The sequence below is a fragment of the Choristoneura fumiferana genome, chromosome 28 (assembly GCF_025370935.1).
Source record: "Choristoneura fumiferana chromosome 28, NRCan_CFum_1, whole genome shotgun sequence".
Classification (NCBI taxonomy): Eukaryota; Metazoa; Arthropoda; class Insecta; order Lepidoptera; family Tortricidae; genus Choristoneura; species Choristoneura fumiferana.
Window position 1 is genome coordinate 8,760,833 of NC_133499.1, and position 17,590 is coordinate 8,778,422.

The following is a 17,590-nucleotide window of genomic DNA, read 5'->3' on the forward strand; positions in this document are numbered from 1 at the left end:
GAATGAATCTTTAAGATCTTTTTTTAAGGAAACAGGTATCCTAACCCTGCCGTCGCTTTATGTTTTTGAAATAATCATGTATGTAAGGAAGAACAGATGTGATTTTCCCACTAACGTCGACAAGCCAAAGGCTACTAGAAACACAGGGAAGCTTAAAGTTCCATCTTGCAGACTGTAAAACCAAAAGTCGTTTCTGGGAAATTGCTTACGTTTTTAATAAAAATTCCAAAAATATTATAAATGTATAGGATCTATTGTCAAGAAGACATTAATATCAAAGGCGTATTATAAAAGTTAATGATTATATCATGGACAGGGATATTTGGAAATAATTCCGATCCGCATTAGCGATCCCTTCAAATAGCGAACCTACTGTGTTAAAAATAAAGTTGTGTTAAATACTTGTGATGTATACATATCATTTAATAATATTGTAAATCTGTTTAAAAAAAAAAAATATACCATTGAGTTTCTTGCCGGATTCTTCTCAACGGAGGTTTTTCCGAACCGGTGGTAGTTTTTTTTTTGACATTCATAAGTGCTTGTTATGGCCTAAATTGAATAAAGATATTTTGACTTTGACTTTGACTTAGGTAACATATTTTTTTCTCAAAAATGTCCGTAAAAGTTGACATTATTCTTTACATATCAGAAGGTGAAGTGCATAGTTTATGGTCAGCGAAAAATTAAAAAGTTAAAAAGATTGCAGGCGCGCTAGCTCGACAATAATGAATTAGCGCGCCTGCATCAGTCACATTTTTTTTTAAAGTTTAAAAAGGCCATGGAAATGTTGGCACAAGTCGTATACAGCCAAGTCTAATGGCCGGGTATCAGATATTGTTGGAACTCCGGACTTTTTCTATTGGGTCTGAAACAGCTTGTGGTGTTTTCGGTGGAAAAATACACCTGCAGTTTATTTTTAATGAAAAAAGGCGGGAAAGCATAAGAAAAATAATTGGAATAAAATTAAATGTTATGATATATTTTGAGAAAAAGTTAGTCTATTTCAGAATTATTCATCATTTTTGAGAAAAACTTTATATTAGTCTCGGCTGGAATAGCAATTGCTGGCTTTGGCTTCGTATTAGTTAAACGTCCGTTTAATACTCATACTCAGCCAGCAATTGGCTACTTCCAGGCCACGACAATAATCTACTATTATGAGCCCCGTGTGGTGTCGGGTTAGAATAACACCTCTCCGTTTCTTCCGTGGATGTCGTAAGAGGCGACTGAGGATATAGGTTAAGTAAACCGTAGGCGACAGGCTAGCAACCTTATTTTTATTTTTTTATTCGACTATATATAGGCTGGGATGATGTTTGCTGATGAAATAAAAAATACAAAAAGACTCCAAAAAACGATCTTAATTTGATTGCTTAATAGCGACATCTCTTGTCGGGGTGAGCGGTTAGTTCCGATCGAGTGCTGAAAGTTTCTCGATGAGGCCTAAAAGCATAGATGTCGCTAGTGTCGCTGCTTAAGTCACTAAATAAGAAACAAACAAGCTAAGTTATATGGTGCATGGAGAAATTGTGCCTGTACTCCTGTCCAGTGGTGCAGCGGTATAGCACGCAGCACTGAATGCTGAGGACCTGGGTTCGATTCCCAGCGCTCGTCTCTTTGACTGGTTTTTCTGTGCATGTTTGAGTTTGTATCTTCTAATCAACCCAATAGGAACAGTATTTTGACCCAATTTGTTTTTTTCAAGGACGAAGAATCGGGCAAGCCCGGCAGCAGCTTGGGGCAACCTTCGGGTAAGTGAACAGACTTTGACACTGACGTTTATTTGCAATGTGACATTTAAAATCGATTGACTCGCGAGTGTTTTTTTTTTAATCATCCCCTGTGCCTTGACCATTGAGAATGGACATTGTCAGAAAAAAAAATGTCTGTAAGGTAGGCCATTTCTATTATTATAGTCAAATTGGTATGTTAATCTGAACCATGAATGTTTTTTTTTTACGAGAAAATGGTTTGCTAAATTTTTTTTTCTGACTGGGCTATCTTACAGACATGCCAGTTTTTTTTTTTGAAAGAGGCATTCATGGTTCGGAAAGACAGGGTTTTAATTTAATTACCGTGGTTAAAGTTACTGGCTTTGCCCGCAGGCAAACTAAAAAATCGGCCAAGAGCGTGTCGGACCCGCCCGAGATAGGGTTCCGTGGCTTACGAAAAAATCAAGTAAATATTTTTGAAAGGATTTTGTATTTTTACTCTTAAACCAATAATAATTTCTCAAGCAAACTTAGCCGTTATAGTTTTCATTGTAAATTTGATAAACATACCTACTTACTAGAATCATGTTTTTTTTTTCAAAATTCAAATCATCCGTGAATGCGTAAGAGGAAATAGGTTAAGGTATACCGTAGCTGACAGGCTAGCAACCTGTCACTATTGTACCGTTTTTGTCAAACTGAAAATCTAAAATTGCTAAAGTGGCTCCGAAGCTGTAACGTTTCGTGTGCTCTGCCTACCCATTTGGGAATACAGGCGTGATGTTTTGTGTGTGTGTGTGTGTGTGTGTGTGTGTGTGTGTGCTTGCGTGCGTGCGTGCGTGCGTGCGTGCGTGCGTATTCAAGACCATCATTGCAACGCGCGAATATTTTCAAATAATATAATTACAAATAAAATACGAAATAATAATAATAATACAGGGATGTATGGGTCCTTAGTTACAAAACTAAACAACCACTAATTAACATATATAAGGTACTACGTTCAGTAAAGTGAATAGCCTTGCAGAAATTTTAAATAATAATAATAATTATAACAACAAAGTGGGGATAAAGCCAGTAACAAAATTACTTATAAAATATCTAAGTTTTGAATACCGAATAGTTCACAATATAAAACTCTGTCTTTTTAGAAAATAAAAACACTTATAGACATGCAGTGAATAATGTTTCGCCGTCGTATTTTCTCGTAAAAATTTTTATCTGTTGCATCAACTAGCTACTGAAGTTTATCTTGTTGCATAAACTCTTACTGAAGTTATCTTGTTGCATCAAATTATCTTACTGAAGTTTATCTTGTTGCATCAATAGCTTACTGAAGTTTATCTTGTTGCATCAACTAGCTTACTGAAGTTTATTTGTTTGCGTCAACTAGCTTACTGAAGTTTATCTTGTTGCATCAACTAGCTTACTGAAGTTTATCTTGTTGCGTCAACTAGCTTACTGAAAGTTTATCTTGTTGCATCAACTAGCTACTGAAGTTTATCTTGTTGCATCAACTAGCTTACTGAAGTTTATCTTGTTGCATCAACTAGCTTACTGAAGTTTATCTTGTTGCATCAACTAGCTTACTGAAGTTTATCTTGTTGCATCAACTAGCTTACTGAGTTTATCTTGTTGCATCAACTAGCTTACTGAAGTTTATCTTGTTGCATCAACTAGCTTACTGAAGTTTATCTTGTTGCATCAACTAGCTTACTGAAGTTTATCTTGTTGCGTCAACTAGCTTACTGAAGTTTATCTTGTTGCATCAACTAGCTTACTGAAGTTTATCTTGTTGCATCAACTAGCTTACTGAAGTTTATCTTGTTGCATCAACTAGCTTACTGAAGTTTATCTTGTTGCATCAACTAGCTTACTGAAGTTTATCTTGTTGCATCAACTAGCTTACTGAAGTTTATCTTGTTGCATCAACTAGCTTACTGAAGTTTACTCATGCTAATTGAGGAAGCAATATAAATTCGAACATACAATGAAATACGACTTTGAATTACATTATTTGCTAGCAGTCTTGCTAATTTTCAAAGAAAACTACATGAGTTCAATTTTTAGGCCATAAAAACTACTTAAGAGTGAAGCCGGAGAGCGAGCTGTTCTTCCAAACGAAACTACAGAACTTAGCCAAAGCCAATTCTGATTATCTCGAGCGTCTATCTAAAATGAACGCAACAGAAATAAGGAACGAGTTCAACAAATACGGCTTCAGTCAAGAGGATTCCAAAGACAAAGCTGAAAATGACTATTATAAATCCTGGTTAGAACAGAACGGGGAGTTGGAAGTGTCTCTCTTGAAATGTGGCCAGAAGAAGCCGAAGGTTGACGTCAAAAACCAGAAGTCTGAAGTAGAGCTTATACCTAAACCGAAAGACCCTAAGGAGTACCCGAAGATTCTAGAGAAGCAGATACGTAGAAGGGGCAGGCCGCCGATTTTTAAGGATAGGAATGTGGATATAGGTGAGACGGTGCTGAAGTCTGATTTGGATCAGTTCTTGGAAGGAAAGGAGGTCAGCTCTTCAGGGTTGTCGAGGAAAGACTTGGAAAGGGTGATGATGGGCAAGTTCAATCCCAATAGACGGTACTCCAATGAGGCCATGTGGGCTGCTTTGATGGATGTGAAGAAAGGTGGCAGTATTTACAGGTATGTGTTTGGTTTCTTTTTTAGCCGACGCAAAAAGAGGGGTGTTATAAGTTTGACCATGTGTGTCGGTCTGTAGCACCGTAGCTCTTCGGTGGACCGATTTGGATGCGGTTTTTTTTAATTTGAAAGCAAGTTTTCTAGCGATGGTTCTTAGACATGTTTTATCAAAATCGGTTCAGCCGTTTTTGAGATATTGAACTTTGAAGTGACAAAGTCGGGTTGTTGATTGGGGGATTACTAATGTATGGGCAAAAAACTTTTCCCAAAGTGTATCACATTCCAAAATATTTTACTCAAATTATCATTTGGCAAAAAATCATTTTGCTAAATTTTCGTTTTGCATAGCAGTTCGTTTTTGCAAAATAATTACTTAGTCATGTATCATATTACCAAGTAATTTAGCTGGTTTCGTCCACGCATAAACCACTCTTCTGAAGCAATATTTCAGGCTTAATAACCTACTTTTCTGGTAGCAGTTCGTTTCTGTGGTTGGTTCGTGTGCGAAGTATAATTTCGAACAAACATTTTTTTGGAATATAATATTAGCGAAAAGAAAACGTTTGCTTAATAAACGTTTGTCATAATAAAACTTGACAATGTAAAATTATGCCAAATGATAATTTGACCAAATGAATGAAATGCGAAATAAGTTTTTTGGGAAGTGAAATTCGGCGAAACCTGGTTAGGTTATTGACTAGGTAGTATATAATTTTGTAAAAACGATACGCTACCGGTGCCATCAGATAATATTTGCCAAAAATGCCATTTTTATTGATAAACATGTCATCCATGTATATTTTTGGTTTATTCCAGAGCGGCGCAAACTCACAAGGTTCCCCGCAAGTCTCTCCGCAACTGGATGAAGCGCTGCCACATCAAATCCTCTTTCCCAATGCCGCAGCAACTCAAGCAGTTCGTGGAAAACAGTAAGAGACAGAAGGACCAGGACGGACAGAAGTTCGACCCGGAAAGAGTGGAGGAGAAGAGTGGGGGGGAGACCGACCTGGGCTTTGAGGGGGAGATGGACTTTGGCAAGCATTTCTTGAGTTTTACGGCGGTTTCTAGTGAGGACGAGAGGGAGAAAAAGGAGGGGGCTATCGATATGTCTTTGCATGAATAGGGTCAAGGGTTCAATGGGTCGCATAATTGTTAAAAGTCATAATTTGTTTGTCATAATGTTGTTTGTCATAACTCTTTTTTTTCTGAATCCATTAGTGGTTCAGGGTTGTTATAAAACAAACTTAATCTAACCTAAAGTTTTCTATAGGATAACCATTTAAAATTTTCAGGATACAGTTACGGCGTGAAGAAAATTATGACTAACAGACATTATGACTTGCGATAGTTATGCGACTACGCACCGCTCTGTCAATCGAGGAGTTGAGAATAGGATGGGAAATCGTCATCATCATCATCGTCTTCATTTCAGTCATAGGACGTCCACCGTGGGTTCATATATGACGTCACATTGTGGCACAGGAACAAGATTGCGCATATGACTATTTCTCAAAAAGTTGTCTATCGACACAAAGAACTAACCCATTTTTTTTTTAATACAAGCTTTTTTTGCTGACTGTACTTTTTGTTGACTGTACTTGCATTGTCACCCAAACTACATTTGCATACCAAATTTCAAGTCGATGCCATTAACCGTTGAAGAGTTCCGTCCTGCGGAGACGATCCTGGCTGGACCACCAGGATGTCACTACCAGATTATTGTATTGTCACGTAATTTACATAAGTGTTCCTTTCAAGTCAATCTGACTACTGGAAGTTGGGCAAATTTAACTTGCAAGATTTGACTACAGACAGACAGACAACGGGACAGGTGAAACTAAATAAAAACTTGAAAAAAAAAGTAATATTGTGTTTAAATATATACAAAGCCTTGTGGTATACGTGATAAAAAGTCAGATAATCTTTGCCGTTGGATCCAATAGTAAAATTACGATTTTTTTCCTCACAAGATTTCGTGACGTTTTCCTGACGTCAAGAGATTTTGGATGTTTTATGCGGTTTATGTTCTATGATCTCGTCGTTAGTGTTAATAATTTCTTGACAAAACTGATTTCTTGTCTCGTTCTTGGGACAACTTTTTGAGAAATACTCAGCAAGGGGGGGGGGGGTGAAATGGTCAAAATTGGTGCGACGTCGTTTATAAATGGCCCCTAGCTGGACATAGAGCCACAGACTTCTAGGTTCTTCGGTTGGCAGCGGCCTGCGTCCACCGTGAACCCGCGGCTTTAGCCAGGTCATCCGTCCGTCTCGTCGGTGGACGTCCTACGCTGCTCGCCGCACGGTCTCCGAGAACTTTTCGGCCCCAACGGCCATTGTTCTTAATGACAGTTGGTTTTATTCAAACGTTAGATTAGGATGTGTCTAAATTAAAATTCGATTTATATTGTTTCGAGGCGTACTACCAATGACTTGTGGGACGCTTCTAGATCTTACATACTAATATTATAAATATTAAAGTTTGTAAGTGTTTGGGTAAATCTTGCAGAAAACAAACAATACGGCTGGACGGATATTTAATAAACCTGACGCGAGGGCAGCACTTCTACGTTTTATATTGCAACATTCTTTACACTTACTATACGACACCTACCAGTCATATTGACAGCAGTGTCGGTGATGTTATTTGAAGGAATATTTTCTAGTTCAGACTTTTTCTATGACAAATACTTTTATACATTGTGAATTATTTTCCTTCCAAGGCTATGGGTAATCTTCGGCATTTTATCGCACAAAAACACAAAATACCACGCGCGAACAACGTTAAACTTTGACAGCAATAGACAGATGACATTTGAATTTAGTGTTGCCAGTGCAAGAAATTAGTTATATTGGTTTTCCGCAAAATGGCGAGCCTAATGAGGGCTATCGCGTATGAATTCGCCACTAGAGGCGCTAGTGTAGCGTGCGGTCTCCAAAATGTTGGCATTCCTTGACGCGTGCTATACCGCTACACCACTGCTGGACAACGGTACAGACACGAATTTCCCCTATGCACCTCATATCTCAGCTTGTTTGTTTCTTGTTTAGCCACTTAAGCAGTGACGCTAGCGACATCTATACCGTAGCCCTCATCGAGAAACTTTCGGAATACCGAGGACCTGGGTTCGATTCCCAGTGTTGGTCTTATTTTTCTGGTTTTTCTGTGCATCTATATTACAGTTTGTGTTTTCAATGTAGGTTTCGCGGGATGACCGTAAAAGTAAAAATTTGGAATTGAAATAAAAAATACAAAAGGATTCCAAAAAAACAATTTTAATTAATATTTCAATTAAAATGCCAAAACCAATCGTTAGCGCGAACGGAGCCGCGGCTAAAGCCTATCTTCACAGTGACGCTAGCGACATCTATACCGTAGCCCTCATCGAAGCCACCTGCCACCTGTTTTATACATACAACCTTTTGCATTTATAATATTAGTACCTACGATACTATTTGGCATAGGAACTGACTTTTAGTCGGTAAAAGCTTGGTGGTTAATCGTTACGTATGTGTCTTAAGAATTGTCGTTTTGGATGTAATTTATGCGCAAGCGACCAACGTTTAGCTAAATTGGAATACGTGGCCATTTTTATTAATTGGGAATAAAAGGTGTATACGACCTATTTAAAATTCAACTGCCAAAGATTAAACAAAGATGTCATTATATTAATTTAAATAATTATTCCTATATCCAAAGATGAGAAAATTATACTTTTATTTTTCCCGCAATATTAACCCAAAGAGTTAGACCCCAGTTTTAACCAGAAACAGTTGGTTATTTTTTGTGGGTACTTATATTGAGGCATATTTTAATTTATTTTAACTCTACGTTAACTAAGTGCACAGTTGTAACAACAAAAGTGGTTTTTTGTTAAAATTGTGATTAGCTATAGTTATTATTAAATTTTATATTAATGTTTAAAAAAAGAATTGGCCTTTTTGGAAATAGAGTGCTTGAAGGACATTGTCCTAAAAAAGAAAAGACTTTTAAAATGAAATTAGAGACTAGTGTTAAGGGGCATCCTTGGTGTGTGTAGCAATAGGATTGTCAACAATGTATTTAAATAATTTATTGAATCAGACGTTACTTTGCGGAGGTCCATATCAATGAACTAAAAGAATTTCTTTGCTCACCCGCGACCTTATGGTATCTAAGTTTGTGCAAATGCGTGTTCATGCAGTTTCCTCCGCCTCTGCACTGTAAGAACACGAACAAACCACGCAAACCCATCTATCACCACCACCAGCTTATCTTCAGACCAACACAACCGTACACCATGCTACCAGATGTTAGACCCAGGTGTTTGTGTTAGGTGTCGTGTTACCAAATGTTGGTGGAGGAACTGCATGAACACGCATATTTTGCATAAACTTAGCTATCATAAGGTCGCGGGTGAGCAAAGAAATTCTTTTAGTTCCACAATCTATTAAAAAAAAAGGTTTTTTAAAGTGCGCTGAAGGTTTTTTTTAATCAGAGGTTTCGTTGAACGAACTTTTTGCTAATAAAAAGTAAAATATTTAAAAATGTTTTTTTTTATTGTTAATGTGAACTATAAAAAGAACATTTCTTATTTTTATTTCTTTATCGCTTAAGATAATTTGTTTAATTAATTAAACACTGTAAGCAAAAACAGCTTGTGTTAAATTTTTATAGCAAAAAGTTATTTGATATTCTTTAACTTAGGACGTGCAATATTTATTAAAGACATTTTTAAATACTTTTTTGACACTCCAACGCTACACTTCAAAATTAACGAATGGCTTAAATCTACTTTTAAATTGTAATTTTAATTTATTTATGTTAATCATAGAATAATGTACTTAATATTATAATTTATATTGTAACGTGGACCTAAAGGTTGGAGAAATGATTCATTCTATTTCACAATTCTACAAACAACATGAGGGTTTTCACAGAGGCGAAGTATCGCTAGATGGCGTTAGTGTCGTGAGATCCGTTTGACGTTTGCTTGCGTTTGGCTCATTTAATTATTTAACCAATCACGAGCAAACGTCAAACGGTAACGATTCTAACGCCATCTAGTGATATTTCGCCTCAGTGAAAACCCTCATTGAAAATAACACTTAAAATATGGAAAAATATGCTCTTATTTGTTTAGTGTTGGATTCAGACCGAGTTTTAATTGATCTCCCGACGTTTTGACATATTTACTAGCATACCGGGTGTGGCCTGTAATATGAGCAAATAATGAATACATAGATCATACTCCTCAAACTGAACAACATTAGTTCAGCGACTTAAAAATAATTAGTTTTTTTTAATTTTCATTACACCTTTAAGTTTATTCGAAGAAGCAATGTAAAGCAAAATGCTTGATTTTTGTAGCGTGACAGCAGTATTTAATTTGTGTGAAAAAAGGAAAATTCAAAGACTCCATTATTTTTAAAAGTCGCTGAACTAAGGCAGTTGTCTCACCGCCAGCGAGGAAACGATTGGCTATCGACTATTTTCTCGCTCAAGAAACGAACAAAAGATATAAGATCCTGTGTGAGTAAAAGAGACACATATATTAATAGTTGATCGCTGGCTGTTCACACTGTCGGCGAGAACTCGCTCTTACATCTTTTGTCGCAGCGACAAGAGCTATAAAACTCGCTGAGCTATAGATACTCGCTCAGCGATGTCAGCTTGGCGGCCGCCCCGCACGAGCGAGTCGAGTGGAGCGAGTAATCGCCCGTCGCACGCGAACACTCGCTTACAGCCGAGCGACAAAACTACACTCGCTTCTCGCTGCTCGCCCACTCGTTTCTAGTTACTCGCTCTACTCGCTTCTCGCTCATCGTCGGCGGTGGGACAAGTGCCTAACGTTGTTCAGTTTGACGAGGGCGATCTGTGTTTTAATTTCTTGCTCGTGTTACAGGCACCACCCGGTATATTACTTTATGCGTATAGTATAGACACATCTATTGAACAATGTGTTTGCATCGTATTTTGTATAAGTTCGTATTTGTCTTGCTTTCTCAATAGGGAATATTACGCAAAGCTCTGCCCAGGGGGCGGCACTAGCACAAACCGTAAACAAACCGCCATGACAACGTCAGTTCTCTTTATAAGTTTGTGGCCATGACGGATCATTAATGACATGTTTATTAGTAACATAACATGATATTTAGTACATTAATCCAAAAATGTAATGAATAGTAGATTGTACAACAAGAGCATAAAACGAGCCATTTTACCCGAGACGTTCATATAGCCCGAGCCGGTACGGCGAGGGTGGATTGACACGTCGAGGGAAATGGGTTTAATGCTCGAGTTTTACACTGCTTTTCACTTCGATGGTGAGGAAATGAAATAGCAACAGTAGAATCAATTGTTCACCTACTATGTACCTTTTATTGTTGTTACTTATAATAAATAATTATAATTTTTAGTTTTATATAAATTAATAATTATTAAAAAAAATGTAGAAACTTCTTTGTTTGTGGCTGTTTTGATTGCCTTGGTCTTAGACGGAGATTTTACTTTATGCACTAGAGCATAAAAAGTCATTTTATTTCGCCTAGAACCAGCATAATCACGAACTTCACGAGCACGAGAAGTGAAAAATAATATGGTATTATGGCATCCTACGGACATTCAAAAGACATTTAAGACATTAAAAAAAAACTGTTTACGGTATGTGCTAGTGCTGCATTCTGGCGGCAGAACATTGCAGAAAAATTCCCGATTATAAAATCATTGGATGTGTCGAAATGTCGTGAGCTTTTTAGAGATAAACGTGGCCTACACTTTCATTTTCAGAAATAACCGGTTCTTTTAATTAAATCAATGAATATTCAACGAAGAAGTGAAGTATCTTCGTGATATGTTAATAATAAAGTTGTGCGTAGAGAAATTATGCTTCTTGTACCGAGCGCTGTGGTTTCTTGGATTGCTCACTAGATGGCGTTAGTATCGTGAGGTTTTTGACGTTACGGTCTTGCTTGCAATTGGCTAATAACTAAACGATACTAACGCCATCTAGCGGTATTACGCCTTCTTTTAGCCCTCATTATCTAATTATTTTGTTATTTTAGATATATTTTCGAAATAATAAGTAGTCTTGAGTTTTTGTTGAAAATAATCTTCGTCATTTAATTTTAATAAATACTTTTTATGTATATTATTTATATTAAAAATGTACTTAAATAGAAGCTTATCTTTTTTATCTATGATGTTGCTTGAAAAAAAAATGTGATTCTAGAAGCTACAGTGCTATTTTATGTTCCTAATTTCCATATAGTTTTAATACATATTATTGATATATCTTAATTTGATTCTGTATACTTTGTTTTATATGGACGACTTCATGTTTGCATTAGTCTAACGAATTTAAACAATAAAAAAACATGTTTTTGCTATATAACATACAAAAAAAAACAAATTCACGAAACTTTGCTTAAGAAGTTTTAAAATGACGTCGAGGTATTACATCAAATGCTTGAGTTAGTTTGAATGAATTAAATATCTCTCTAAGTTTAGTTCTTAATACCCCTTTTAGATTTTCAGTACTTTTTAATAAATATTTTCATTCTTTCACATCAATGTTCTAAGCTCGAAGAACAACCTAAAGTTTGGCAGACATTATGCATGGCCTGACTGAGCCTTAAAAGGTTTCAAAAATTTCCTACAGGATAGAAGATATTCCACTTTATACTCATCCAAAAAGGAGAAAATAACGTTCATTTGAGTTTCATCGGTAAATCTAAATAAAAATAACACGTTTGCGTTTTTATCTCATCATCATCATCCCAGCCTATATAGGTACGTCCCACTGCTGGGCACAGGCCTCCTCTCAGAACAAGAGGGCTTGGGCCATAGTTCCCACGCGGGCCCAGTGCGGATTGGGAACTTCACACGCACCATTGAATTGCTTCGCAGGTTTGTGCAGGTTTCCTCACGATGTTTTTCCTCCACCGCAAAGCTCGTGGTAAATTTCAAATGTAATTCCGCACATGAATTTCGAAAAACTCAGAGGTGCGAGCCGGGGTTTGAACCCACGACCCTCTGCTTGAGAGGCGATAGGTCAAACCACTAGGCCACCACGGCTTTTTTATCTGAATATATTTAATTGAATGAAAAGTATTTGTATTGTGTTCAAAACATTTTACAGTACCCTTATGCTATGAAACTCATAATGAAAAACTATCGACAACGCCATCTATTGATTAAAGGCCAAGTTAATACGTCATCTTAAAAGCTGAATACTTCAACGTACTTGAACAGCGCCCTCTATCTAGTACCAGTAAATTAGTATCTTATGTTTTGTCTATTTGTGAGCTAAGTTTCATACAAATCTTAAATTTTTCATTAATAATAGTGGAATAGATATTTGCAAGTATGAGATCGTCCAAAATCCATGAAGTGCCTACTAGCATATAATTAAATATACATAATATATAGGACATAAGTGCTATTGTAGATATATATATATATACATTTACTATTATTGTATACCAAACTTACATATAACTTGCTATTGTGTCGATTTATTTAAGCGACGTACATAATCTATTAAAGTCTTTTTAAAATAAAGATATGCCGTACGATTTAAATGAAATATTTTTTATTTAATTTATAACTGAATTGATTTCAAATTATCCATACGATACGATATGAGTTATATACAAAACTTAAACTATAAACATCCCATCCTCAACTTGTAGTTGTTGTCAGAATTACATTAATTAAATATAACGAAGTTAATCAGATGCTCAAAATACTTAAACACTTTTCTACCGTCAAAAATGTTAGCGTGTTTAAATTTTGAACACCTTGTTACAAACAGATTTATTTTATGGTGACAGTAGCAAAAAATAATAACAAATAAATTACAGAAATGTCACGTTTTGATTATTTAAAATGCATATTGAGACAGTATACCTAACGTTGGGTTTAAATTGTCATTTAGTTCATGTAACCAAAATACAGATGGCGCGGAAACAAACTTAATTATCACGCCATCTATATTTTGTGACTGCGTACTAAATTGAAAAAACCTTAAATTTTAATCTAATATGAAATAACATCGAGCGTATTCAATGTTGTGAGCAGTATTAAATAATTTAAATGTTGCTGCTTCTTTGTTATATTTTAAGTTAAATAAACTGCGAGTTTACGTTATTTCTAGCTTGACTGGATGTGTACTTAATTTTTTTTGGTTATTTTTAATCGCCATGGTCGTTTATGTAGGTCTGAGCATCTGTATAAGGTTTTGCTACACGATATGAAAAAAACATTTTGTATGAAACACCATGTCTTCTTAACAGACATAGGAATGCACGGGGCAAAACTTTGTGACAGGTAGTGAGTTTCTATATCGATAATCACAATTATCGATGCTTATCCCATATACTAGTAATCGCCCCAAGTATTGTGTGTATTTTTTTAAGTGTTGTTCTGATGACGAGTATGAAGTTCACACAAAGCATATTTTAAATGTGAAACTACCGTGAGACTCACTCATATTAAATGATATTGTAACGGATAACTCACGTCTTAAACCGAGTTTAGCTCGACATGTTTCGGGCTATTTCGTAGCCCTTCTTACACCACACCACACAGGTGAGGTCGGGCAGTCGCGCGAGCAGAGCGGTGGCGCGTAGTGTGCGTGTTGCGGCAGCCGCTGAGTCACGTGCTCCTGAGAAGGGCTACGAAATAGCCTGAAACATGTCGAGCTAAACTCGGTTTAAGATCGGTTCATGATTTATTGGTCATTCAGCCGCCTGAAATGGATCAGTCAATCAGTCAAGACCTCCACGTTTAACGCCCGAAAATTTGAAACAAATTCTAATCGTCTATTTTAACAACAGTAGATGGGAAAGTATTTAAGAAAAACAATTATGATGAGTACCAAAAATCGTTATAAGAAAGGAAGAGAATTACGTTATTATTTTGTTCAATTTTTACACTTTCAATAAAAACAAATTTTTACAAACAAAACTTGATATTCACTAGTATATGGAATAAGTATCGATACTTGACATTATCGATATAGGAACTCACTACCTGTCACAAAACTTTGCCCCGTAGATTCCTATGTCTGCTTAAGCTTTAGAAGATTTAAGCAATATCCCTATATCTATAACAAATGCCAGATATGATCATAACTAGTGATGACAGTCAAAAAAGAATGTAGATTTCTTTGCGGATGAAATATCGCTAGATGGCGTTAATATCGCGATGTCCATTTGACGTTATTCTTGCTTGCGATTGGCTCATTTAGTTGTGTAACCAATCACAAACGTGACGCGAATGTCAAAGTTGTCATAACCTCGCGATACCAGCGCCATCTAGCGTCAGAAACCCTCGTACGAGATGTTCAGATCAACCTGCTTCATTATGTATAGGTTCTTACGCCTGTAAAATGGCTAGTTGTGTTAATAAAGTGTTTTAAATATTTCCGCCCGATAAGTAAAATGTAATGTTATAGAGTGATCGAATAATATTCTATAATGCGCTAATGACTACTAAACTAACCCACGTGGCTTGATCACAACTTAAATATTGCTAGAATTGTTTTGGTGTTTCTGATACATCGCAGCGGCCGGGGTTACATAGAGTGAACTAAGTCCAGTTTAGACACATAGCTTTAAGTGAAGGATTCTTCAGAAAAATCACAGGATTTTGTCATTGTGTTAGTATTATTATACCCCTTGATGGCGGCCTCAAGGCTTTTGCCAATGTCAGTTACGATGACTGGGTTGCGGTTGATTCTGCAGAACGCCAACAGGTTGACAGGAGTAAGAAAATAATTTTGTAAATAAAAATAAAAATGTCATTGTGTTAATGTACGGTGAAAAAAGTAGATCAAGTGCGGGTAGTTTGAAAAAATCTCGCGGCTTAACAGTGTTGCCAGGTTTCTTCTGTTTTTTGCGGGAGATCTACTGTTTTTGGCTGATGTCTGTTGTTTTATCAGGAATTTTAATTCAAAGCGGATTTTAGGAATTACGTCAATAGTTTGCAATAAAATAATTATTTGACGAATGTACGACGCAGGAGTATGAACGCAAAAATATAGTTTTTAGTTCGCTTTTTGGTCGCGCTGGTAAATTGTAATCTCTATGCCCAAGAAATAAATAGTAAAATGTAGAGTAGTAAAAATAGTCACATACTATCTACAATACATTAATTTAAAAACAACGAAACAAAAAGAAAAAGTTTTTTTTTAGTGTAACGGAAATCTAGAATCTACTTTTTTTTGTACGTAACATATCGACTTTTTCAAACTCAACCTAACAACACCTTTGTCATGTTCAATCTATTCGAGGCCACGACTGCTGCTATGTCGCTAAAACGTTAAGGTAATTAAAAAAAATGTGATCAAGTCACGGAAGTATTTAAATATACTTTCACCTGCTAAAACCAAAAAAAACATTGGTTCCTAAAATATGTTGTATTATCCGATTCCTCTGTAAACTTAATTCTATAATAATATTATCTAAGTATATGAACATGAATGTACCAAGTTTGCTATTATGGGGTTACGAAATAAACTTTATAAAAAGGAATCCAGTTTTTTTAGTTTATCTCCAGCCTATGTCGGTCACTCCAAAATTCGAAAATCGAAGTTCGTGCCGTTCCGTCCCTCTCACACTTATACTATTGAATACGAGAGTGAGAGGGGCGGTACGATACGAACTTCGATTTTCGAATTTCGGAGTAGGCTCTCTGTAATAATATCTGCCAACAGATATTGATGATCGCTTTGCTGTGTCAGATATTGGTGCTAGTGACTACGTTCCATATCGACCTATAGCCAAGATGTCTGCTAATTTACTTTGAATGGTACAATACTAACACTAGCTCAAAGCACATTGTTACTAACCTAATGTGGATCTTGTCTAGGGCTAAAAGACAGGTGAAATAACGCTAGATGGCGTTAGTATCGTGAGGTTTTTTTGGCATTGCGCTCTTTGCGCTCCTGCAATGAGGGATATCGTTTTTGTCTTACTAGATGGCGCCACTGTTTCGTGAGGTTTTTAAGTGTGGCTATCAAAGTCTGTTATTACGGGCGTGAAAACAAAGTTTAGATTAAAATCATATTCATATCATCTTAAAACCGTACCATAAAAATATTTAGCAACCACAGTCTTGCGTAGTTCCGTTTCGTTCGGAAAAGAGGGAGGACAAAGGTTTTCGAAAGACAAAACTGTCTCAAAACACAGACATTCATTGCCCCTTATAGCATAATTGCCATAATTAATTTCAGGTAATGCAAAATATTCACAAAATTATTCTAATTATAAATAAACCCGCGTAGCTCACCCAAAAACTATGAGATTGGACATGTCGGAGACCTCAAGCTACACTAGCGCCTCTAGCGGCGATATTATATTTTTTTGTCGATAAAATGTTTCGCTGCATCACTTTCGTATAGATGCCCCGAATGGGGAATGGATGAAAATTTTAGAATCGCTTGAAACTTTTTTATCGATAGGAATAACCTTTTTAATCAATAGAAAAAAATATGAGATTTTGAAGTAGCATCAAATAATTTAAAAAAATGAAAGAGTTTTCTTTGCCGCCAAATTACGACAGTCCTGTAGGTTACGGGTTGTTTCATAGTACAGAATATATAATAGTACTAACGTACAGAATGGCCACGCTCCGCCCCGCACCGGTTCGAGTTACCCCACCCCTCAAGCGCAGATTGCAGGAAAACCGCAGGAAAGCAGTCGGATGCGCGACGCGATGTATGTCGGCCGCACGGCACTAAGTTCGGGAGCAATCATTTTGCGAAATCGTAACGGTACCCTACCTATTTCCTTTTTGTAAATAAATAGTGATATCTGAAATTAACGCGACATACATGACATAACTACCTACCGAATTATTCTTTTAAGTTTGTAGACGTATATCTTTTGTAATTGAAAATAATAATGCTTAAAATACGCAAACAGACACATTTTAAGTAGGTTTAAATAAATCGAGGATATTCTGGCAGAACCGGATAGGTGCACAATATTTATTTTTTAAACGGTTTTGCTAGATAAATAAAGCAGAAATCATTGAGTATGTAAGTAACTTTAAAAAAAATTGCACTTATTCTGTTTTGCCAGAATACCCTCGAAATAGGTAAGATTAACTATTACATTTATTTACACATATCTAAGCCATACCTACATAAGAGTTCCTTTAAGTGTCAATGGTAGCACTTATAGTACTATACGGTTTTGCAATAGTCAGCCCTGTGGCACTACGCACACATTGACGCGT

At 36.3% G+C, this 17,590-nt stretch overlaps 1 protein-coding gene across 1 annotated transcript in view; it reads left to right on the forward strand.

The window, feature by feature from the left end:
- Window positions 1-1,712: 1,712 nt before the first annotated feature.
- LOC141443803 (uncharacterized) overlaps window positions 1,713-17,590 on the forward strand; it is a 55,293-nt gene continuing 39,415 nt past the window's right edge. Inside the window, exon 1 of the mRNA XM_074109165.1 lies at window positions 1,713-1,754. The gene's annotated coding sequence lies outside the window, so the exon portion shown is untranslated. The remainder of the gene's footprint in view (window positions 1,755-17,590) is intronic.